This window comes from Pan troglodytes, chromosome 7 (genome assembly GCF_028858775.2).
Source record: "Pan troglodytes isolate AG18354 chromosome 7, NHGRI_mPanTro3-v2.0_pri, whole genome shotgun sequence".
NCBI lineage: Eukaryota > Metazoa > Chordata > Mammalia > Primates > Hominidae > Pan > Pan troglodytes.
This window is the reverse complement of record NC_072405.2, coordinates 88,520,695-88,545,224: the sequence shown is the minus strand read 5'-3', so window position 1 is coordinate 88,545,224 and position 24,530 is coordinate 88,520,695. Positions and strand designations below refer to the sequence as shown.

Here is a 24,530-nt window from a genome sequence, read left to right as displayed (position 1 = left end):
GCTGCAGCATCTGACCTGTTCTCTTCCCCTGTTGAGAGGCAGACAGTCATGTGTTGGCTTCTGCAGCCTGCCTGTTGTAGCTTTGGAGTAAAAGAAAACCAAGAAATAAACTTCCTAAATGATTTAATCAATCCAAGATGTAGGCCATTTTCAGATCATTTGTTGTACTTGTAATTTTAGAATTCTAGATCAGCTTTGCACCTCAGTATTTTCTGAGATCTTCGTTTAATTGCATATCCTGGGTTCCACTTGAGGAACCAAGGAAATGGTTGGGTCTGAGTGGTGGAAAGCATGAAGGAGGCATAGCTGGAACAGGCCTCTGGAATACCATGACTCACATCCTTTAAACTTTTTTTTATTTTTTGAGACTAGATCTGCCTCTATTACCTGGGCTGCAGTGCAGTGGTGCGGTCTCGGCTCACTGCAACCTCCACCTCCCAGGCTCAAGCTATCCTCCTACCTCAGCCTTCCAAGTAGCTGGGACTATAGGTGCACACCACCATGCCCAGCTAAGTTTTGTATTTTTTGTAGAGACTGGGTTTTGCCGTGTTACCCAGTCTGGTCTTGAACTTGTGAGCTCAAGCCATCCACCTACCTTGACCTCCTAAAGTGCTGGGATTACAGGTGTGAGCCACTGCGTGCAGCATGACTCACATCTTTGTGGACTCATACATTATTTCAGCCATGTCAGTGTTGACAGTTCTGTGCAGGTTTTGGTACATTTTGTGCTGACTATGACCCTTGCACACATAACCTATGTGGTAGCCAGCCCACATGATGGCCCCAATTGTCTCCACTGCCTGGCATTCCCATTCTTGTGTAGTCCCCTTCCCACATTTCATTGGGGTTGGTCTGTATGACCAATAGCATAAATACTATTGGTGAGGTCAAAAGACATGTGGCTTCTGCCTTGCTCTCTCTTGAATCATCGATTCTTTGAGAAGCTAGCTGCCACACAGTAAGGACACTCGAACAGCCCTATGGAGAGGCCTTTGTGACAATAAATAAGGCCTACTGCCAACAGCCAGCGAGGAAGCTGCCATGTGTATGGGCTCTCTTAGAAGCAGGATCCCCCAGCCGCAGTCGGGCCCTCAGGTGATGGAATCTTGGGTTGATGTCCTGACTGCAACATCATGAGGGACCCTGAGCCAGAGTTTCTCAGCTGCTCCGACATCCAGGCTCACAGAAACTGTGGAGGAATCATTGTGATTTTAAGCCACTAAATTTTGGGATGATTTTTTTCTGTAGCAATGGATAACTAATACATCATATATTTTTGTTTTCTATACTGGGTCACCATAGACACTAGGAGGGTTGGCTTTGCTCAAGCATATGCATAGATCAGGAAGTTAATACTCCTGGGAATAACCGTTGACCCATGGGAAGGGAACTGATGAATCCATGGACCTGCTTCCTAGCTTTCAAGAGAATGGTTCAAGAAGGCATTAAACGGGCTTCTCAGGTGGTCCTGGCAGAATCAAGCCCTTATTTCCCATAGTAGTGCATTTCCCTGCCTTGCCATCTCACTCTCCCTGCTCTCTCGCTCTCTCTCTTCTGCCCTAGGACCACCTCCAAAATTATCTATCTGCACAAAAGCACTGGCATCAGGCTCTTCCTTCAGGGAAAACCAAGCTAAGACAATAAGAGTGTGATGAAATTCCTGCAGGAAGGAAGAAAGGAGAACATGAACATTGGACTTAATGGATGAGAGCAGCAGGCTGAGCTAAGCTTAAGTGGAATATACAAATAAGAAGCTCATTTTATTGGAGGACTTCTTTAGTTTTTTTTTTTAAATTTATTATTTATTTATTTATTTTATTATACTTCAAGTTCTGAGGTACATGTGCAGAACATCCAGGTTTGTTACATAGGTATATGCGTGCCATGGTGGTTTGCTGCACCCATCAACCCGTCATCTACATTAGGTATTTCTCCTAATGCTATCCCTCCCCTACCCCCTCACCCACCTACAGGCCCTGGTATGTGATGTTCCCCTCCCTGTGTCCATGTGTTCTCATTGTTCAACTCCCACTTACAAGTAAGAATATGCGGTGTTTGGTTTTCTGTTCCTGTGTTAGTTTGCTGAGAGTGATCATTTCCAGCTTTATCCATGTCCCTGCAAAGGACATGAATTCATCCTTTTTTATGGCTGCATAGTATTCCATGGTGTATATGTGCCACATTTTCTTTACCCAGTCTGTCATTGATGGGCATTTGGGTTGGTTCCAAGTCTTTGCTATTGTGAACAGTGCTGCAATAAACATACATGTGCATATGTCTTTATAGTAGAATGATTTATAATCCTTTGGGTATATACCCAGTAATGGGATTGCTGGGTGAAATGGTATTTCTGGTTCTAGATCCTTGAGGAATTGCCACACTGTCTTCCACAATGGTTGAACTAATTTACACTCCCAACAGTGCAAAAGCATTCCTATTTCTATTGGAGGAATTCTTTAGCAGTGTGATGATAAATTATATTTTCATTTCCTTCTCTTTTAAATAAAACGTGAGTGTTTTACATAGTGTCAGCTTTGAAAGTTTCCTAATTAGACATTTACATGTCAGGACCCTTACAAGCCCTTTCTCCTGGCATTAATGAGGTATAAAATAACTTCTGAGAAGAAAGGTAAATTGTGCATATTGCGTTCCTCCATTCTCAAAAAAAGAAAGCTCATTCTCCATAGGCATGATTGCCAAGTTCAGGCACAGTTGAGAAGTTGCCAAGGGCTTTGGGGTCCGCAAAGAGAGTGTCCCCACCTGCTAGCCTGCCAGCTGGTCAGCTAGAATAGTGAGGGCTCACTGGAGAAATATTTTCTTAAGGAGAAGGAATTCAAACTTCTTTTACTGTGTTGGGGCATCATTGTTGGTCTCTGCCCACATAAAATAGTCTCATACAAGGAATGTTTTAGGAGGAACAGTGAAAAGAGTTGTTTCAATTTTGCACCAGCCATGGAGCTCCAGGAGAGTGGGAGACAAAGGCAGCCCTTTTAACAGGTATTTTTTTTGTCTCTTTCTAATGAAAGGAATTGTCGTTATACACTAGATTTTCTTTTTCTTAGTTCAGATAGTTATCTTGCATTAGCCTAATTATATTAACCATTTGAAGTCTGAAGTCTTAAGGTGATGTCACTTTAAAGTCAGGTGACAGCAAAAATTAAGGGAGTTTGATGGCTGGTTCCTTTGGCTATGATGCCATTCTTTACCTGCCTGAGAGATGGTTGACAAGGGGAAGGCAGAAAGCTTCAGTCCAAGTCCAAGTTCAAGTTCATTTCCAATGGACTGAAACCTAGGCTTACATGGCATCCAGTTACTTTTTGTAGCCTCCAGACCCCCTTACAAATTCAAATTCAGAGATGTGGTAAAGATAAAACCTATTCTGGTCATGGGCACAGTTTTACAATAAATCTGGGCTTCAACCTGAGAAGTACAAATGAGGGAAAATCAAGTGGGAACTGGACAGAAATGTGAAACACAACAGAGGATGGTAGACACTGGAATCGCAGGAGCTGGAAACCTAGTGAAGGGCTGTAGGTCATTCATTCAACATTTAGAATACCTACCTGGTGCCCTGCACAGTGCTGAATGTGTAAAGACGATGATGGCACCGACCCTATCCTCAAGGAGCTCCACTCAGTGAGAAATATGACTTTGTTTTTTAGAAAATAAATGAGATTCCTAGCTGTTGTCATTTCTGACATTTTTGCAGTGGGATATTTGCAAAGACCCTTCTTAAAGTCAGAGATTGATGTAATTGTGACAGTGACCATGACTCCTAGTCCAACTTCTTCTTCTAAAATAACTTTCAAGATAACGTAATTGAAAGCTTTTCGGAAAATGCCTGACAAATAAGTATCTGGCAAGCTAACTGCATATAATAACTCAAGGTCCCTGTTATAGTTTGGATATTTGTTCCCTCCAAAGCTCATCTTAAAATGTGGTCCCCAGTGTTAGAGGTAAGGCCTGGTAGGAAGTGTTTGGGTCGGAGGGGTGGATCCCTCATGAATGGCTTGGTGACCTCCCTGTGGTAATGAGTGACTTCTTGTTCTATTAGTTCACACAAGAGCTGGTTGTTTAAAAGAGCCTGGCAGCTCTCTTGCTTCCTCTTCGCCACATGACACACCTGCTCCACCTTCACTTTCTGCCATGAGTAAAAGCTTCCTGAGGCCTCACTAGAAGCAGATGCTGGTGCCACGCTTCCTGTCCAGCCTGCAGAATCATGAGTGAATATAAATCTCTTTTCTTTTTAAATTACCCACCCTTAGGTATTCTTTTAGAGCAATGCAAAAAACTGATTAATACAGCCCCTGATTCCAACTCAGTTCTTTTCCCTCCAGACACCAAAGCCTACTTTCTTGGGACTTGCTCTCTTCTCCACATCACACAGTCCTTTCCTCACGACCCCCGCTTTTCCTTGATGGGGCTGAGGGTAGGGGTGAGAGGGCTGTACTGGAGCTTGCCTGTGAACTGAGCCCCATTGAGAGCTGATCCTTTTGACCAAAGTATCAAAGCAATCCAGCTGCGGATTAAGAAACAGAAGGCTCTGCAGCTTTGGTTTAAGAGTCAGGTCATAGAGCTCTTTGAAGAGCTTGAGCTCTTGGAGGAAAAAAATAGTGTGAGGCAAGTTCCAAAATGCACATACATTGCATTTCGATAGAGGAGGCAGCAATATAAAGTACAGCAACAGATTCTTTAGCAAATATAATGGGGCATATTTATCTTAAGGAGTGTTGTCTTCTTCAGTGCAAGTTACCATAGTAGACAAAACACTTTTTTCTACTCTGCTGCTATTGCTCAAAGCAATTTCCTTTTGGAATTGCCTTCAAAGTTGGCATGGTATTCTTTTGCATATTCTCAGGAGAAGGCACTTTATCCTTTGAGAGAGGATTTAATTTTTTGTTAAAGAGTCAGAAGCCATTTAAAGCCCAATATGATGAAAAAAGCTAGTGATCAAGCTGAATGGTGTTTGTGACTGTAAAGTAACGAGGCTGATGTGGGTGCATGGGCTTACGCTGTTTCTGAGACAATTTCAGCAAAAGCACCCTTAGTCTTTTGTACTAAATTGTATTACTTTGACAGGGCTGCCATAACAAAGTACCACAGACTGGGTGGCTTAAACAACAGAAATTTATTTTCTCACAGTTTTGGGGGCATGAAGTCCAAGATCAAGGTGTCGGCAGGTTTTGGTGTCTCTGGAGGCCTCTCTCCTTGGCTTGCAGATGGCTACCTTCCCGCTGTGTCTTCACATGGCCTTTTCTCTGCGTGTACCTATTTGTGAGACCAAATTTCCTCTTCTTATAAGAACTCTAGTCACATTGTATTATGACCCAACTAAAGGGCTCGTTTTAATTCAGTCACCTCTTTAAAGGGCACAATCTCCAAATACAGTCACATTCTGAGGTTCTGGGGGTTAGGAATTCAACATACGAATTTTAGGGGAACACAATTCCCCTAAAGAGCCAATGACACAAGTCATCACTGAGTAAGTATAACTTCTGAAGTGCTCTATTCTGAAGGACAGCATCATTTTTATGTGTAAGTACTGGTGTGCTTTTTAAAAAGTAATTACTTCCATCGATGGATAAATGGATAAATGAAATGTGTATGTACATATAATGGAATATGATGCAACCTTTAAAAGGAAAGAAATTCTGACATGTTACCACATGGATGAACCTTGAAAACATTATGTCAAGTGAAATAAGCCAGACACAGAAGGATACCTATTGTATGATTCCACTTATATAAGGTAGAATAGTCCATCACATACAGAAAGAAAGTGGAAGAGTGGTTCCCAAAGGCTAGGGGTAGGGATAGGGAGTTAATGTTTAATGGGTAGAGTTTCCATATGGTAGGATGAAAACGCCTGGTGATGGATGGTGGTGATGGCTGTACAACAATGTGAATGTACTTAATGCCACTGAACTGTACACTTAAACTGATTAAAATCATAAATGTTATGTTATATATATTTTACCATAATAAAAAAAATTTAAGTAATCACTCTGTAGTTGTTGGTCAAGAAATAAAGCCTAAGTTTTTCCAGCAGATATGGCTTAATATGCCCTATTGAATTAATATGGCCTGTTTCTGTTGAAACAAAAGATAAATGTATAAACCCAGGGGTATAAATAGTCCAGGAAAGTTGAATTGTTATAATTTAGGATGCCGTGTCTTAATTATTTCTGAGCAAAAGTTGTCTCAGTCACAAATAATAACAGCAATTTTGTAACTTTAATTTTTGACTTAATAGTGTGGTGATGGTCCACATGAGCTTTCCTACCAAGAATGGGCCATGTCTGCAGGTCAGGGTAGGAGGTGGCTGCCCATGCCTAGGACCTAATCTATTTAAACCATAAAACAAATTAAGTCTGGTTCCTGATTTCCTTTCTATACCTCTTCTCCGTCTGCTGAAATCTTATTTCCTCTTCCCACTGAGCACTAAGTGCCTTCAGTACTGAAGTTTTGAAGCTCTAATCCTCTTGCCATCAATTCCCCATCCCAGCCCTAGGTCCACCATCCAGGAGGCCAGGCACAATTAATCGGAATTATCCCTACTTTCACCTCTTGCTCCATCCCATCAAACCTTCCAATGGTCTAATAACAGGCTTTCAGAAGGGGTGTGGATCATGAAAAGAAATACTATTTACTATAAAACATTTAGTGATTTGCAAAAGAATAAACTGTGGAAAAATGTATTGATTCCATCTCTCACTTAAGAGGAAAGCAAATTCATACTAAGATGTACAGGACTGAAGGATTTACTGATAGGTGGCAATTCTTTAGGCCAGTACTATGGCTGTCACTTCTTGTTGTGCTTGGCTACTCTGAGTAAAGTGCATCATTTTTCTTTTGCAAGATTGAAGTGTGAGAGGAATTTTATTAGAACTTGGCAGTCCCCTTTCCTAGCTCTTTACCACAATCAACCAACCCTACACAGATGTCACTAGAAAGCTACATTGCTTCTGTTAGCCATATGCTTGACCAAGATAAGCCTCCTCAATAGGATTATTCTTTTTTCATATATGGAGAAACATAATCAGGTTCCTGATTAATCTGGCTTCCCTGGACTTGCTTTTGAAATAAATGAAACACCATACCAAAATGGCATTCCACTGATGTCAGCTTGGACCAAAGCTGCTCTATTAAATAAATGATTCTAACCCTGTAAAAATATTTGTATAAGTTGCTTCCAGTTACAAGGGAATCTTTCTCAGATATAACTCTCTATAAAAATGACTCTTCTTTAACTTTCCTGAAGTCTAGTTTTTGAAGTGTCACAAGGCATTGTGATACAATTCCATCTTGAAGATGCTCTTATGGGATTAGACCCTGAAGATGCCAGCGAGCTTCACTTTATAATATATGCAAAATAATGAATATCAAGCCAAGTATTCTAAATTGTAAAACTATTCTTAGGGCAGCAACAAGGGCATCACTTTGGTTCTCTCTTACTCCATTGCCATTAATATCAATGCATTAACCAATATCTAATTGTTGCTGTTGAAGCTATCACATCTTTGAATTCTGGAGCCGTGCTGAATTTTTAGCATTTCCCATATCAGGAGTGTCACGTTAAGTCCAAGAAGTGAGGAAGGACAGCAAGCGTCTCACCATGGTGAGCATCTGACTTTCTCTGATGCTGGTGAAAGTATCAAGGCTGTGAGGAAATCCCTCAGAGGTAAAAGCTAAGGCTGGGTCCCTCCAGTAAGAATGTGAATGCCGCTTCTGCAAACTGACTTTCTGAACTAGTATCTAACAAAAAGTAGAATCCCTTCTCAGGTCCCACTGCCCTTCTGCCTTTCTGCTGCTTTTTATCACACCCTATTGATCCAACTCTGCCTAGCCTGAGACTGAGGAGCTCTTGAGATGATGGAGTCAGAAACATCTGCCACCTATGAACTGTGAGGTTCGGGCAGATTTCTGAACCTCCCTCAGCTTGTTTGATTACCCATAAAAGAGACCGTTGTGAAGAGTAAACAAGATAATAATAAAATCCCATGGAAAGTACCAAGCGCTGTTACCTCGTGCTTGTTAGTAGGCCGCACAGAGCGTCTTCCGAGGCCCTCCACTTGGGAACTCAGCTGACAGTCACCCAGGTCTACACGCAGCCCGGTTCCGAGGCCATCACGCAGATCAGGAAGCGAGCACTCAGCAATTAACTGACCGGATTAGGGAGGAAGGAGTGATGCCGACAGCGGCAAGGGCCTTCATGTCTTTCTCAAGAGCTCAAGCTCCCTCTCTGAGGGAGAATAAAGGCCATCATTTTTCAGGGATTCCTTCAGGGATAAATTGGGAAGTGTTTGGCAATTTACTGATCCCTAAACTGGGAGAAGTAGTCCAGATCAGAGCAGAATTGGGTTGGTCAAAGTGCTCCTGCTCAGATGGCTTCAGATGAGAGAACTTTAGAGGAAGAGGTTGCTGTCTAATTGAATGGGGAAGCAGAAGGAATCCCCTTGGACTTACACATTAAATAAAAGGGAGAATCTAATGATTAACAAGAAGAATTTAGTTATTTTAGAGGTCTGATCTGGAAGACTGTTTCGGATTCTCCTCCATGGTTTCATCTTCACCTCTGGGTTTCAGAGATGTTGAACCAAACCAGGAAACCGCAAGAGCCTCTGATATGGGGCAGGGGCCCTTGAGGCGCCCCGGCAGGAGGTCGGAGGCCGCGGGAGCCCCGGGAGGGGACGGGAGGTCACAGGCGCCCCAGGAGGGAAAGGGAGGCCACAGGCGCCCCGGGAGGGGATCAGAGGCTCGGGCGCCTCGGGAGGGGAAGGGAGGTCGCCAGCCGCCGGCAGGCCGCGCAGGGTCTGGGGCTGCGAAAGAGCAGCGGCTGCCGGCCGGCCCTGCGCCCCGGCTCGCAGCCACCGCCGCCCCACACACGCGGGATCACAGGGGAGCTGACGTTTCATTTATCGACTGAGCGACTCTGAAAAAGGCCCCTGTGCCCAATTACCGCGGCGCGCCGTCTGCTCGGCGGCGGGCTGAGTTGGGAGGCGCGGGCGCCCAGTGCTGGGGGTGGAGCGGGGGGCGGCCTTCGAGGGAGCTGTGGCGAGGAGGATTCCTGTGTGAAAAACCAGCCGCCACCAAGCCCGCAGCGTCACCTCCTCACCCCTGGCGGCCTGGGAAAGCGGCGGCCGCGCGGGGGCCCGCCCTCCGCACGCCCCCGAGGCCGAGCCGCCAAAGGGCGCTGGTCTTCCCGGGCCCGAGGTTCAAGCGTCCGTCATTTCTCAGGACCTTTTCCTCTCTTATTTTCTTTTTCTTTCTTTTTTTTCCTTTCAATTTTTTTAAAGGAATGTGCCGGTGGCATTTGAGAGTACAAAAAAAAAAAAAATACTAATAACAAATAGGGCTTGGTTTTCTGTCTCGCCCGTCCCGGACTCTCCACGAAGCCGTCCCCAGAGGAGGCGCTGCCCCCTCGGCAGCCTTCCAGGGGTGCCCCGGGCCGCTTGGCTTCCTGACAGGGGCCCCGGGCTGCCCCCTTCGCCTATGGCCAGAGTGCATCTTCTCCAGTTTTATAAAGGCAGTCTTTGAATCTCTAGCTTTATCGATTTGTACTCAAAGATTTTCGTATTGACAAGGAAAAGCTCCTTTCCGCCACTCATTGCACGTAGGCGGGAGGCCCCTAATCAGCGATCAGTTAACCTGTTTACCAGACACCTGACAGGAAGGTGGCGCGGTGGAGTGCAAAGGACAATGGCCCGTGCGTCAGGAGCCCGGGGTCATGTTTCCAGCTTTTGCGAGGACTTCACCACCTCTGCCCGCCGTGCCTCACTTTCTCCTAGGAGAGAGGCTGGATAAAGGCGCTTTGAGAAAGCTCCATTGAGGATTAGTGAGATAGTATCTGTGCAGAGCTCTGCGGTTCTGGAAGGAAAATGCTGTGTAAACAGAACTGGCTGAAATCAATGCCCTGCTCACCACTATTAATCTTGACTTCCCTTCCTTGTCTGTTTTGGCATCACTGTATAACCCGATATGTATATGCGTGTGCCTGCGTGTATGCGTGTGTGTTTGGGGAGGTGGGGTGGGATTTGGGTTCAGAATAAAAACCAATCCCTTAAAAGCTATTAAAGCCAGGTACATTCCAGGCTGGGAAACCCCTAATGCTTGACAGATGAAAGCACTGTCTTCTTTCAACTCTGTATTTCACATTTTTCTATCTGTGCTACATTAACTTTCTGAAGTTTTCTCTGAATAATCAAAAGAAGCAAAATGAAATTCAAGAGGTTGTTGTTGTTGTTGTTGTTTGCTTTTTTTGCTTTTTTGCCTGCTTGCCCACATCCACATGTCTATCTTTGGAAAATTGTAAGGGACTTGAGCAAAATTTAATGTAAGAAATAAATAATTGCAGTGAATGAAACTAATAGTTCACATGACACTACCTTATGCCTTGTGGACAACAAGAAGTTAACCAATTCTCTCTGTCCAATGCTGAAAGTTTAGTGTGGAGCTGGGTACAATGAGACCCTCTGATCCAGATGCTACTCCACTCAGCCTGGGAGAGTCACGGAAGGGCATTTAGAAGTTCCCCTGCTTTCAGCCGTCCTCCCACTCCTGTAACCTGGGGTCCTCCCACCCATCCACAGCCCCAAATCTCTCACATCAGAATGGCCAAGGGTAAGGCAGAAACATCTGAGCTGATAATGCCTTTAGCATACTACCCTGCAGAGGCCTATGTGGCTCATGCTTGCATTAAAACAAAATATATAGCCTGATAAATCTGTTAATTGTATATACTGCTTCACTTCTAACAAAAAACTTTGTGTACTAAAGATTTAGGCTAAAAGAGCTGTTGATTTGTATGCGGGATTTTACTCTCCTAAAAATCAAGTAAATCAACTTAATGCCTTTTATGTATCAGGTGGAATTATAGACACCAGACAAGAAACATCCATCTATCTCCTTTCATTTTGTTACGTATTCTCAAGGGGCCACATGATTGGCAGTAACTTTCATTTTTATAAATTCTAAACTGGGTTTCTACCGCCAAATCCCAGGTGGTAGAAAAAGGAATCCTGAGGCATCCAGGCCATTAGGGCAACTGAAAAAACCCTGCCTTCTCTTTCTAGAAGGCTTCCCTCAGTCCTTCCATTTATAAAAAATCATTTAGAGACATCACTAAATATACTATCATTATAACATTTGATTTACCAAAAAAATAATTAAAAATTCAGTTAAGTTTAAGTCCTATAGATCATGATGAGTTTACTGAATTGATCAGAGAAGTTAAAAGATGAAACTTCTGTATCTGGTTCTACCCCTCGTGTTGCTGGCCTTCAATAAGTCACTTCACTTGTCCGTTCCCATTAATAAAAACAGGAAAGCAGGACCTGTCATAAAACTGCCTGGGAAGTGATGAGAACTAAATACTTTTTTTGTGTGGTTTTTTTTTAATAAGGAAATGCTCTGGTGAGGTAACACTTGACTCAAACAATGACTCCCAACGTTAACTCTCAGACACACAACTATCAGATTAGAAAGCATTTTTTAAAAAAGACTTATATGGCCATGCACTGAAGGTCATATACCTTGTTATTAGGAGATTCCCACAGACACCCACAGTTGCTTTTTCTTGAAGCACAATCCTAATAGTATTGGTTTGTTGTCATTTTTTTAAAATCCACCTCACAATAGACCATTAGAATGGAAAAGATAGAATACTCACTGTAACTGATAACCTGAAGAGAGTTTCAGACTTCAGACAAGAAGTGCCAAGTAATTTAAAAAACAAATAGGTTCATATGGAGTCGTTGCATGTGTGAGCAAACTTCCCTTTCCAAGCCAGGCACGGTGGCTCATGCCGGTAATTGCAGCACTTTGGGAGGCTGAGGTGGGCAGATCACTTGAGCTCAGGAGTTCCAGACCAGCCCGGGCAACATGGCGAAACCCTGACTCTGCTAAAAATACAAAAATTGCCCAGCTACTCCGGAGGCTGAGGCATGAAAATCCCTTGAGCCTGGGAGTGCAGTGGTTGCAGTGAGCCAAGATTGCACCACTGCACTCCAGCCTGGGCAACAGAGCGATACTCTGTCTCGAAACAACACCACCACCACCACCACCAAACCTTTCCTTTTCAGCACAAAAGGCCATTAATATTCTCCATATAAATGACAATAATTATGAACTTTAATCCTGAAGACAAGGTGAAATTACACTTATTGCACCGTTTAGAAAGGCAAGCAAGTATAAGGATTATAAGGATTTTGATTTAAAATAGATTTTAGCACTTAAGGGAATAAGCTTTAGTTAGTTGTGAAATAGATAAGTAGAATTCTTCATTCCTCAAGAATGTTAGGTAAATGAAGCATTTTAGTAGAAAAATTAACAGCAGCTTAGTTTTACGTGTTACTCCAATGGATGCGCTCCAGTTAAACCTCAGACTATAAGGGGTGGTTGGCTCTGTGCTGATTGCAGGAAAGATTATCATTCAGTTTATGTCCCTTTCCCTCGGATTTTCCATCCAAGAAGAGTTGAGGCCTGGTTTTGCTTAGTCGTGAGATCCCAATCCAGAGGAGGCTGGCTAAAGACCATTCGGCATGTTAGATTTGGGTCAAATTCTCTGTGTTTGTCATTAAGAATTGGGAGGCAGTTTGATAAAATTACAGAAAATATCTGGGAAAGGCAAATTCAGAATTGATCACAAGGATTACATGGAAAATTACACTAGAGGTGCACAGGGCACGTCAGACCACTGTTGGTCATGGTCCAACAAATATGAACAAAAGAATATCTGGGTTTCTCTAGAGAACACAAAAATAAGGAAACAAGATCAAAAGAACGTGGTTATTCCTGAGACATACAAAGAGGAAAAGAATTTATGTAAATGGAAATAGAGCATCAGAAATGAAATTCCAAGATTAAGATTTCATTTGTCTTAGCTCAATTGCAAGGATAACTGGTAGATGTTTCCAAAATTGATTCTAATATTTGAATTTGCAAAATCCTGGAAATTTCTAAAATCTGAGCTCTCATTAAAAAATTTTAAAAGCTCTTATCTTTCCCTGGAGTAATAATTATAAAGCTACATTAATAGATTTGACAGTGCCAAGACTTTCCTTGCTTTAAGAAAGGATGATGCATATCACAATATAAAATCACTTGAAAAAAAGAACTGTGTGCTTTCCCTGTATTATTTGATGTCTATTTCAAAACACATTCAAAATATCTCCTTTCTTCAGTAACTATGGTTGAGTCTATTTCTCTGCATTGCTATTTAGGGATATCACATTTATTGAGCACTAGCGCTGTTCTAGGTGCTTACCTAAGTTATCTCAGTTAATATTCACAACAATCCAATGAGGAAGGCATTTATTATCTTCTTTTTCTAGACAAGGAAGCTAAAAGCTTAAAGTGATAAGGTAACTTGCCCTTGGACACACAAGTAATGAAAATGATGGAATTAGTCTTCAAACCCAGTCTGTGTTTTTCTAAAGCAGGTGCCCCTCCCATATGACTTCCCAAAGGAATGAGATTCCATTTGCTGAACTGGCTTGTTTGTTCCAAGGTCTGAATGCACAGAAATCTTTAGGTATCTACAAATTTATGGAATATGTTTTGAGAATTTGAGTATCAGTGACATGTCAGAAATTTGGAATTCTTTTTACCCCCTTTTCAGTAAAGATTCAAAGTTTTCAAAGTATCAATCTAGAAATTGAGTCAGGGGTCTGCATCTCATTTATTATTAGTAAGTGGCTTCAAATGCATTTAGAGCTGCCTGATGAACATAAGTACAAGCTAAGAAACATGAGTGTGTTCTTTCTGCAACTCAAAGAGAAGAAGGCATAGTCCTGTGTAATTGGACTAGAGGCTGGTATTGTGTTCTGACATAGAAAAAGGATTTGGAGTCTTTTGTAGCTGTGTACTTTCTACCTCTTTGTTTAGAGGTTTCAGCAATTCTGAGAGGTATAATAGGATAATAATACAAAGATGAGGTATGTGAAAAAGAAAATTAGGAAGCACTTAACCCATGGTATCAAATTGCCCTATTTTTTTTCAAAAAAGAAAATCTACATTTCCCATGATTTCTTTCCAGATAATAGTGTTCGTTCCTCAAATGAGCTACCTAAAGGACTACTATTTGCTTCCCACCTCTCTCTCCTCTCAATGTGTGGTGGGGCTGGACTTGGGGGCAGTCAGACAAAAGCTCAAAACTTTTATTTAATATAATTTTCATATTTTAAAAGTGTTCATGATGTTAAGACCTCAAGAGTCAAGCATAAATACATGAAAAAATACATTTTAAAAGGCCTCATTTGAAATAAGAGAATTTCTGGTTTTGCTGACTTTAGAGCTCAAGATTTCCATGTATTCTGTGAAGAATCTAGCCAAAGATCATTGCATTGGTTTCTATCTTTCTAAACAAAAGTGAACAGTGTCTTAATTGCCAGGATAAGATAAGTACATATCTTGGTGTTCAAGTATGCATCTTGCAGTTGGGCATGACAGAACTGCCTGGCTCTGGGAAATATTACTGAAGAGATCAAGTAATGCCCCCTCTCCATTACTCTCAAATTTTTTACCAAAAGCAAAAGAGAGGAGGCGTGATTCCAATATAAGGCCCATAAGCCCAACAGACAATTTTAGTAGCCAGTTCTGAGGTGACTTTTTATAAAAACGTAGCGATCGCACAGCCAGTTACAGAAGCTGTTGGCTTCGTGCAGAAGGAACCCATTAGAGGGGCCCTAGTGGAGCTTCTGCATTTTACCTTTGGAGAATATAATGTAGAAAATGATTGAAAACATGCAAGCATGTTTTCACTGCTCATTTTCCCTGTATCTTAAAGTTGGAGTACCTGGTAATCAGTCCTTCACACATATTATCTTCTCTTATCTACACTCACTCCTTAAGTGATTTGGATTTGTAGCCTGAACTTTTCCAGAATTCCAGACACACACACACACACACACACACACAGAAAACCCTTTACTTAACATCGACTCCAGTAGGATGTCCAGACAGTGTTGCAAAACTTAGTATCTCCAAAATAAACTTCTGATCCCCTTCACCTCCCACTTTCCACAGACTTCTGTCCCGACTCTGGCCAGTTGCTTCGGCCAAACATTTTGGAAATCACCTTTGGCTCCTCTCTTTCATGTATACCCCATTTCTGATATCTTCGTAAATCCTTTGGATCTACCTTTAACATGGACTCAGCATTCAACTGTTTCTCACCATCTCTACTTCCATCACCTTAGCCCAACCCCTCATCACCTCTCACCTGAATTACTGTAGTAGCTTGCAAAGCAGTCTCCTTGTTTGTAACTCTGTTCCCTGATAGACATTCTCAAAACAGAAGCCAGAGTGATCATTTAAAAACCAAAGCCAAATTGTGTCATTTGTTGGATCGAAATGCTCCATCTAATTGAGGATGAACACCAAAGTCCCTAGAATGGCCGAAAAGGCTCTGCCCAATCTGCCCTGTATACCACTCCCTTAGCTCCTAAACTTCATTCATAGTATTTTCTCCAGCAATCTCCTTCCAGCCATACTGGCCTCGTTTTTCCTGAAATCCCCTCAGCCCACTGCCCTCAGGGCCTTTGCCTTCACTAGGTCTGCTGCCTGGAATGATCCTTCCCCCTCCCACTTAGCCTGGCTCCTTCATTTCCTCAAATGCACCTTCTCAAGGGTTCCTACTGAGACCACCGAATTTAAAGTTGCAACCCCTTTCTCACAATCCCCATCCCCTTGTCTGTTTTAGTTATCTCCACAGCATTTATGACCTATCATATTATATCATATTCTTGTTTACTTTGCTTATTGTCTATATCCCCCCACCCCTGGAATGTAAGTTCCATGAGGGCAGGGTTTTGTTTTTTTTTTTTTCTTCACTACTTTTTAAAATTCACTGCAGTATCTCCAGGGTTTAGAATAGTGCTTGGTACATAGTGATGCCTAACAAATATTTGTGGAATGGATGAATGTTTTAGGACAAATAAATTCTGATAGTTGGGGACAATACCAGCCCTTCATGACAGATCTGTAATTGTTCTCAATGGCCTTCTTCAAAGTCAATCAGGTTACTCAAAAAGACCTATGAGACTAAATTTGTTATGACAGTAGAGAGTCCTCTAGAAAAACAATGATTACATTTTTGCCAGAGTCCGACACTGAAAACATCTTGTGGAAACCATGGTCATCAGCCATTCAGCAAATATTTAATAGACATCTACTAGGTGCTTTGGTGCATATAAAAAAGAAAGTAAGGAGATTGCCCTTCAAGGAGTTTGTTTTTGAGTAGGATTGTAAATATCTATAATTCTCTATGAGAGATATGCGCAAAAAAGAGTCATAAGAACATTTAGCTCTCAGAGTGCATGGAGACAATATTTCCAATAGCAGTGGTCAAGAATTCCAATTACAGAGACCAGGCGCAGTGGCTTACGTCTGTAATCCCAGCACTTTGGGAGGCCAAGGCGGGCAGATCACCTGAGGTCGGGAGTTCCAGACCAGCCCGACCAACATGGAGAAACACCGTCTCTACAAAAAACACAAAAAAATTAGCAGGGCATGGTGGTGCATGCCCATAATCCTGGCTACTCGGGAGGCTGAGGTAGGAGAATCACTTGAACCCGGGAGGCAGAGGTTGCGGTGAGCTGAGATTGCGCCATTGCACTCCAGTGTGGGCAACAAGAGCGAAACTCCGTCTCAAAAATAAAAAATAATAAAAAAAAAGAATTCCAATTATAGGTGTGCTGATCACACCTGTAACACCAGCACTTTGGGAGGCTGAGGCAGGTGGATTGCTTGAGCCCAGAGTTTGAGATCAGCCTGAGCAATACAGTGAGACCCCCGTCTCTACCAAAGAAGGAAGGAAGGAAGCAAGAAAGAAAGAAAGAAAGAAAGAGAGAGAGAGAGAGAAAGAGAAAGAAAGAAAGAAAGAAAGAAAGAAAGAAAGAAAGAAAGAAAGAAAGAAAGAAAGAAAGAAAGAAAAAGAAAAAAGATTAGCCAGGTATGGTGGAGTGTACCTATGTCCCAGCTACTAGGGAGGGTGAGATAGGAGAATTGCTTGAGCCCAGGAAGTTGAGGCTGCAGTGAGCCACAATTGCGCCACTGCACTCCAGCCTGGACAACAAAACAAGACCCTATCTCATTAAAAAAAAAAAAAAAAAAAAAAAAAAAAAAGATACTTAAGGTAGGCCTTGAAGTGTGGTTAGGATTGGTCAGGGGGAGACAGATACTGAGACACAAAGAAGCTATTAGCTGAATTTGTGGAAGTTCATCATCCTTAGAGGGTTTTTCTTTGGTAGAGGAGGAAGCAGTTTTGCTATGTTTCAGCTATTTTTGCTTTATCCTAAGTGCAATTTGGCTAAAGGGGGTTATTTCTCCTGAAGAGAAAGCTTTCCAGTAAGAGGAGTATGGTTACTTTACAGTAACACTAAGTATAAAATAATACATTCAGAAATTCAATTCCACAAATACATATGCCATGCCTAATTCATATGTGCTGTATAGAGATGATTGCTGGGAGAAGTTGGAGAATGAGGAATGCACCAGAAGTCACAGGATTGGACTGTTTGCATTTAGCAAAAGGAAGTGAAGACCTTCTGCAGAGTGGTAAGAGTGCAAGACAGACGGAAAGCAATCAAATGGTGAGTGAACAGTGTGGAAGGAGAGGCAAGGAGGGCAGACAGATATTCCCAGAACTATGCCCATGAGGGGAGAAAAGGGGTTTCAGGCAAACTGGTAACCAGAGTTAGTTGGGTTCATTGGAAGCATTTATTTCTACATATATTTTCATAATATAATATATTTTATATGTTATATATAGTATCACAGACAAAGAGAGAGAGAGGGAAGAGGGCAGGAGAGGGAGGGGGGGAAATGGAAAATGCAGTATCTTACAGGATCTGCTGTTAGAGATTTCCTACCTTCCTCTGTAGTTAGTAACGTCACTGCTAAGGCCAGAGAGGAGGTCAGAGCAATGACAAAATATGTCAGAAGCTACAACTTGATAAGAATGGTTTTTGTCATTTCCTGGGGAATAAGCATCAGAGCCTTCTAAGATTAGAAGAGGTATTAGAGACCACTTAGTCGGATCCCCTTCTCACAAGTAAGGAAACTGAGGCCACAGGTAAAGTAACTTTTCCAAAGTCAGATGGCGTACTCACTAGAGTAGACGCCTGTCCTCTCTAGTGGCCCAGTGTTGTCTCCACTGTGCTACTCCACAAAATCTGTAAGTATCACTTCTTTTTTTTTTTTTTTTTTGAGACAGTCTCATTCTGTTACCCAGGCTGGAGTGCAGTGGCATGATCCCGGCTCACTGCAACTCCCGCCTCCTGGATTCAAGCGATTCTCGTGCCTCAGCTTACCGAGTAGCTGGGATTACAGGCATGCGCCACCATGCCCAGCTAATTTGTGTGTGTGTGTGTGTTTTTAGTAGAAACGGGGTTTTGCCATGTTTGCTAGGCTGGTCTCGAACTCCTGACCTCAAGTGACCCACCCTCCTCGGCCTCCCAAAGTGCTGAGATTCTAAGCATGAGCCACGGCGCCCTGTCTCACTTCTTACTTTTCAAAGCCATGCTAACTTTGCATTCTTCTTCATAACATATATATTTTTGCTTTAGTATGAAAACAATATTAGTACTACTTTAACCAGAAAAACTGATGTTCGTGAAGGTTTCACATAATTGCAACACATTGTTTGCTTTAGGCTACAGTTTGAGGCTCATGTAGCTCTGTACCAAGACAGTGCTTCCTGTTCTGCAACTAGAATTGTTTCTTTGTGGTCCAGGAATGTAGGCTCTCCATGAAATTAAAGAATTTTCCTCTCCTTGTTGAAATTTCAGTTTTCATTAAGGCCTCACCTTGCCCTTATGGGAGGAGAGCCTCCTATTCTCCATATAGGACAATCTGTTCCTGAACATTCACTTTTCCATTCAGCAAGTACTTACTGAGTGCCTACTGTGTGGCAGACATTGTACTGTGGTAAACAAGACAGCCCCATGGGCCCTGACCCTATTAAGAGAGACGGAATAAACTATAAGCAGACATTCCTGCCTTTTTTTTTTTTTTTTTTTTTTTTGAGACACAGTCTCGCTGTGTTGCCAGGCTGGAGTGCAGTGGTGTGATCTCGGCTCACTGCAACCTCCGCCTCCCAGGTTCAAGCGATTCTTCTGCCTCAGTCTCCCAAGTACTTGGAACTACAGGCATGTGCCACCATGCCCGGCTAATTTTTGTATTATTAGTGGAGACGGGGGTTTCACCATATTGGCCAGGCTGGTCTCGAACTCCTGAGCTTGTGATCCGCCCGCCTTGGCCTCCCAAAGTGCTGGGATTACAGGCATGAGCCACTGTGCCCAGCCACATTGCTGCCTTTTTAAACACTTTTTAAAAACTTTTATTTTAAGTTCAGGGGAACTTGTGCACGCTGTGCAGGTTTGTTACATAGGGGTAAACGTGCATCATGGGGGTTTGTTGTATAGATTATTTTATCACTCGGGTATTATGCCTTTCCTGCCTTTTCATCTCACTCTTCATAAACTCTGCATGATGAAAATAGTAGTAAATCCTCTGTTTAGGAAATTCAGTTGGAAAGCAAAAGATGATTCAAAAAACAAGACCCTCAACAGCAGCTTATCAATCTGGATGTAATTTTGACTCTGCCAAGATAATGAAGGCTAAACTGCACTGTGAGATGAGACATTCTACTCCATTCCATTCCATTTTTGGAAAGATGAGGTGAGTCACTTGTACAAGGTCACTTGGCCAATTAGTGCCAGAACTAAGACTAGAAAACAGGTCATCGGATTCTTCTCTGCAATCTGCCCTAGGAATTCTATGGCCAAGTGTTGGTTTGGGGCACCCAGAGGACCCTGCACGAACTTCCTGCAGCCTCATGCATGGGGTTGAGGAATGTGCCGATTTCTTAGGTGGGGCTGGCGAAGTGTCTACCGTCTGACTTCATGCAGCAGGAAAACATCCTCCTTAGAACTAGAATCCGAGCTGCTGCTGCTTTTGAATTTTGAATCCCTGCCTTGTCCTCGTAAAGAAAACAGAATTCGGTGGTGTGTCTCTTCTATGCTGTGTTAGGTGTAAGCCCATCGCCAAGAATAAACAGCTGCAGTAGGTGAAGTGGGATTAAGATAGCCCAGGCAAATCCGGAGGTTGGGCACTTTTGATGGGGAACAGAGAAGCAGAAGGGCAAATGCGTTGCCAGCACTGTGATAGCTGCCTAATGCTTCATCTATAGGCTCAATGCTTATCTTTCCGTCTCACCGCGGAAGATCAGTGTCTCCCAGCACAGCGTACAGCCTGTGCCCAGACACTCAAAGGCCAGTTATTGTTGAAGATTATGTAAAAAGGCTTGTTGGGAGCTCAAAAAAAAAAAAAAATCAAATCACAAAGTTCTGTTTGTTCCTGTTGTCAGACTGAGATATGAGCCAGGGAAAGACGGAAGGAAAGACTAAAACCCTGTCAGATAGCACACGAGTGCACGTGTATGAGCCAAAACCGCCTGATCTTTTCATTACAACGGACCAAGCTACTTAGAGTGTTGCTGCCTAAGGGGGCTGTGTTCTCACTGTGTGGTGAGGGCTGGAACTGGTGGGAGATTTTCACACTGGTTGTTATGCACTTCCTGGCTGGAGAAGGAGGTTCTCTTCTATGTTTCTGTTTTAGTCAACAGCATCCTGTTCACTCAGTTGCCCTTTGGTGACTCAGCTTCTCCCTCCACTCCCATATCATGTTCATGATCTGGTCCTGTCCGTCCTTCCCCCTAAAGCTCTCCAAATCCATCTTCTTCTCTCCATCTCCAATGCCACACCAAGCCACATTCACCTTCATTCTCAATTTCTGCAATATTCCAACTAGTCTCCCAGCATCTGATCTTGACGATGGCACCCCACCCCTCCCCATCCAACAATCCACTCTCTACTCTACAAGCAGGGTATCTTTTCGAAGCGCAAATCTAATCTGTTTAAAACCATCAGTGGCTGGCCAGGCGCAGTGGCTCATACCTGTAATCCCAGCACTTTGGGGGCACAAGGCAGGCAGATTGATTGCTTGAGCTCAGGAGTTTGAGACCAGCCTGAGCAACATAGTGAGACCCCATCTCAAAAAAAACCTTTTTTTAAAAAAATCAATTGTATTTTTTTGCTCTTACAATAAAAACCAAACTCCTTAACATGACTTACAAAGTGCTCCCTGAGGTCAGGTCTACCCACCTCTCTATGCTCACCCTGCTGTGTTATTCCCCTTGTTGTGCTGTGCCACCCACCCTGCCATCCTCCCAGTTTCTCAAATGCCCCATTTTCTACTGCTTCAGGGCCTTCAGCATATACTTCTGTCTACTTGGAAGGCTCCTCCCAACACCTAGCCTAGGTAATTCCTTAGTATCCTTTAATTCCTCGGAGAGAATTTCTCTGATCCCTCTGCTACGTCTCTTATATGCTCTCTTAGCATTGAAACTTTTTATTTGTAGTCTTTATCAAGTTTATTAAATAATTGGCATTTGCTTAATATCTGTCCCTTCTAGTATATGCTCACAGTGAGGGCATGTACTGATCTGTCAACAGCATCAAGGGCAAGTTACTTGGCATGTGGTAGCACCCAGACTTAGCTAAATGGGAGGAAAGATATCTTTCACTGTGTCTTTTTTTTTTTTTTTTTTTTTTTTTGAGACAGGATCTCTCTCTCTCTCTCTCTCTGTTGCCCAGGTTGGAGTGCAGTGGCACCATCGTGGCTTACTGCAGCCTCCATCTCCCAGGCTCAAGCAATCCTCCTGCCTCAACCTCCCAAGTAGATGGGACTAGAGGCATATGCCACTATGCGTAGCTATTCTATTTTTAGTAGAGATGAGGTCTTGCTATGTTGCTCAGGTTGGTCTCAAACTTTTTTTTTTGAGACAAGGTCTGGCTCTGTCGCCCAGGCCGGAGTGCAGTGGTGCCATCTCGACTTACTGCAACCTCTGCCTCCCAGGCTCAATCTTCCCACCTCAGCCTCCTCAGTAGCCAGGACTACAGGCGCATGCCACCACACCCGGCTCTTTTTTTTTTTTTTTTTTTTGTATTTTTAGTAGAGATAGGGTTTTGCCATATTGCCCAGGCTGGTCTCAGACTTCTGGGTTCAAGGGATCCATCTACCTTAGTCTCACAAAGTGTTGGGTTTACAGGTGTGAGCTATTGCGCCCAGCCTCTATTTGTTTTTTAATAATCAAATTGCTCAAAAGAGTTGTCCACTGCTACTTTCTTTATACTTTTTCACTCGTGTACTCATTGCAGAATTGTTTCTGACTTCTCCACTTCCATAACTAATAATAAAAATACAAAGAAGATCCACAGTGACCTCAACATAGCTAAATTCAAAGAACATGTGTATGTGATACATGTTGTATATGATATGTAAGGGTTCATACTGGGTAATCAAACAGGTAGAGACATCATTCCTGCCTTCCTGGAGCCAAGAGACAGGGGAGCTAATGAGTGTCTACAATACAGGAAATCATTGCTTTATGGAAGTACACATAAAGTGTGATGAAATCACACTGCTTCTCTAGGCAGTCTGCTAGAGGAGATGACAATTATTTTTCTAGTAAGTCAGCTGAACTCTTCAGCTAAGAATTGCAGGAAGAAAAGGAGACTGACAAAGTGAAAAATGCTGAGTGCTATAAGAGAGAAGAGCACAGGTACAGTGATAAAGGGAAGCAAGAGAACTTCCAAGGGATGTGGAAAAGAGAGTTGCTCAGGGGATTTGTGAACAAGGTGATACTTGATCCAGATGCTGAAACATGAATAGGATGTGGACGTTTTGGAAGTCAGATGGCTAAGAAGCTGGAAGGATTCCCTCTCTAAAAGACTGCAATATGGAAGGCAAGAAGGGAATTTCATCTCCAAGTGGGAAGGCCCCACTGATTTTAAGGAATTAGGGGTAAAATGGCAATAGCACCTGTGCAAACACTGAGTGATGTTTCCAGAGGATTGTCAATTAGGTTATTCTCTACCTTTAATCACATGTACTGCGTTTTTACTGAGCGGGAAGCCCAGAAGCAAAAGGGTAGGGGGAACTGTGTTAGTTCATCCCTTGCAAACTATCTCCATCTGCTCCGTGCTACTTAATCTGTTCTAAATGAGGGAGGAACAATGTAACTGAACGGGACTTTTTCCCTCTGTTTCTATGAGTTTAACTCAAAAAAACCCAAGCCATTTTGTATACCCTTTTCCTGCTCTACTCCTTAAACTCCCCTCTCTACTCCTCTTTGGGTCTGTTGGCAGAAAGAAAGGGAACAATATTCCATTTGTGAGTGAAAAGAGGACACACGATAGAATGGTTTAGAAATGGAAACAATGCCCCACATAAAGGACTTGTTCTTGGCTTCTCCCTCCATGCACCCCACTGAGTTTTTCTGAACTGTGTCAGGACACTTCCCTCCATCCATTGTCCCAGGGAGCCAGGAATGGTTTCTGTTGACTGGTTTTTAAGTTTCGGCCAATGTCACTATCAATTGGAACATCACAAATTAAAAAGCATGATGGCCCTAGGATACAGATACAGAAAGCGAACATAAAAAGAAAACAGAGAGGAAAAAAATAATTTGGATTTTTGCTTTCTGGCTTCAGGATCAAGAATGTGAGTGTTGGGGAGGGTTGCTGTTTTATGAGTCATATTGTGGCGGCTCTAGGATCAGTAATGAAAACATTACAGAGTGATGAGTGAGGCCTAGTCCCTGGGGGGGTACTGCAGAGAGGACAAGGGCCTGCCTTGGGCTGGCAGCAGCAGATACACAAGACAAAACAATAAACAGTGAAGGTGAATGAGGCAAGGAGGAAGAACTTAGTAACCCAGGGCTGTTTTGCCAGAGAACAGCCCCTTTCACAGCTGCCTGGTAACTCCACTGGAAGTGGTAGGAAGGCAGGCCAAAAGAGGTTCTTTATGCATTAAAAGCCTCATCCCAATTATGAAGTTTACAGGCTTCACGGGAGACATTTTGTTGTGTGTCCATGCCACATGCTGTTTGAACGAATGAGACTCCACAAATACCTTATAATTTAGTTTCCCTATTAATCTCAATGGGGCAATATCTTTTATCCTCAACTCTATTGCAAACTTTGTGAGAGCAGAGATAGAGTCACCTGGTCTTTTGTGTGCATACATTCTATTAAGGCATAATTAACATATATTGTCATTTACAGATCTTCGATGCTCAATTTGATGAATTTTTTTTTTTTTTGAGACAGAGTCTTGCTCTGCCGTCCAGGCCAGAATGCAGTGGCACGATCTTGGCACACTGCAACCTCTGCCTCCCTCCCGGGTTCCAGTGATTCGCTTGCTTCAGCCTCCCAAGTAGCTGGGATTACAGGCACGTGCCACTATGACTGGCTAATTTTTGTGTTTTTAGTAGAGGTAGGGTTTCACCTTGTTGGCCAGGTTGGTCTCGAACTCCTGACCAGCCTCGACCTCCCGAAGTGCTGGGATTATTGGCATGAGCCACTGCACCCGGCCACTCTATTTGATGACAATTATATTGCACCTGGCCACTCAATTTTTGACAGTTATGTACATTAATGTGACCATGATCCAAAATAAGATACAGA

The 24,530-nt window shown here is 42.8% G+C and overlaps 1 protein-coding gene and 1 long non-coding RNA gene across 3 annotated transcripts in view; one reads left to right on the top strand and one right to left on the bottom strand.

The window, feature by feature from the left end:
- TPD52 (tumor protein D52) overlaps positions 1 to 17,591 on the top strand; it is a 289,903-nt gene extending 272,312 nt beyond the window's left edge. Inside the window, exon 5 of one of the 2 annotated variants that reach the window (XR_010159618.1) lies at positions 17,455 to 17,591. The gene's annotated coding sequence lies outside the window, so the exon portion shown is untranslated. Of the gene's footprint in view, positions 1 to 1,563; positions 2,275 to 17,454 lie in introns of those variants that run through there. The other variant, XR_010159617.1, reaches the window with a different exon arrangement.
- Positions 5,110 to 8,113, bottom strand: LOC104007654 (uncharacterized). Its single transcript, XR_008536921.2, has 2 exons — positions 8,025 to 8,113; positions 5,110 to 5,268 (listed from the first exon to the last, which is right to left on the bottom strand). It is a non-coding gene; the product is annotated as an uncharacterized LOC104007654 (long non-coding RNA).
- Positions 17,592 to 24,530: the final 6,939 nt, after the last annotated feature.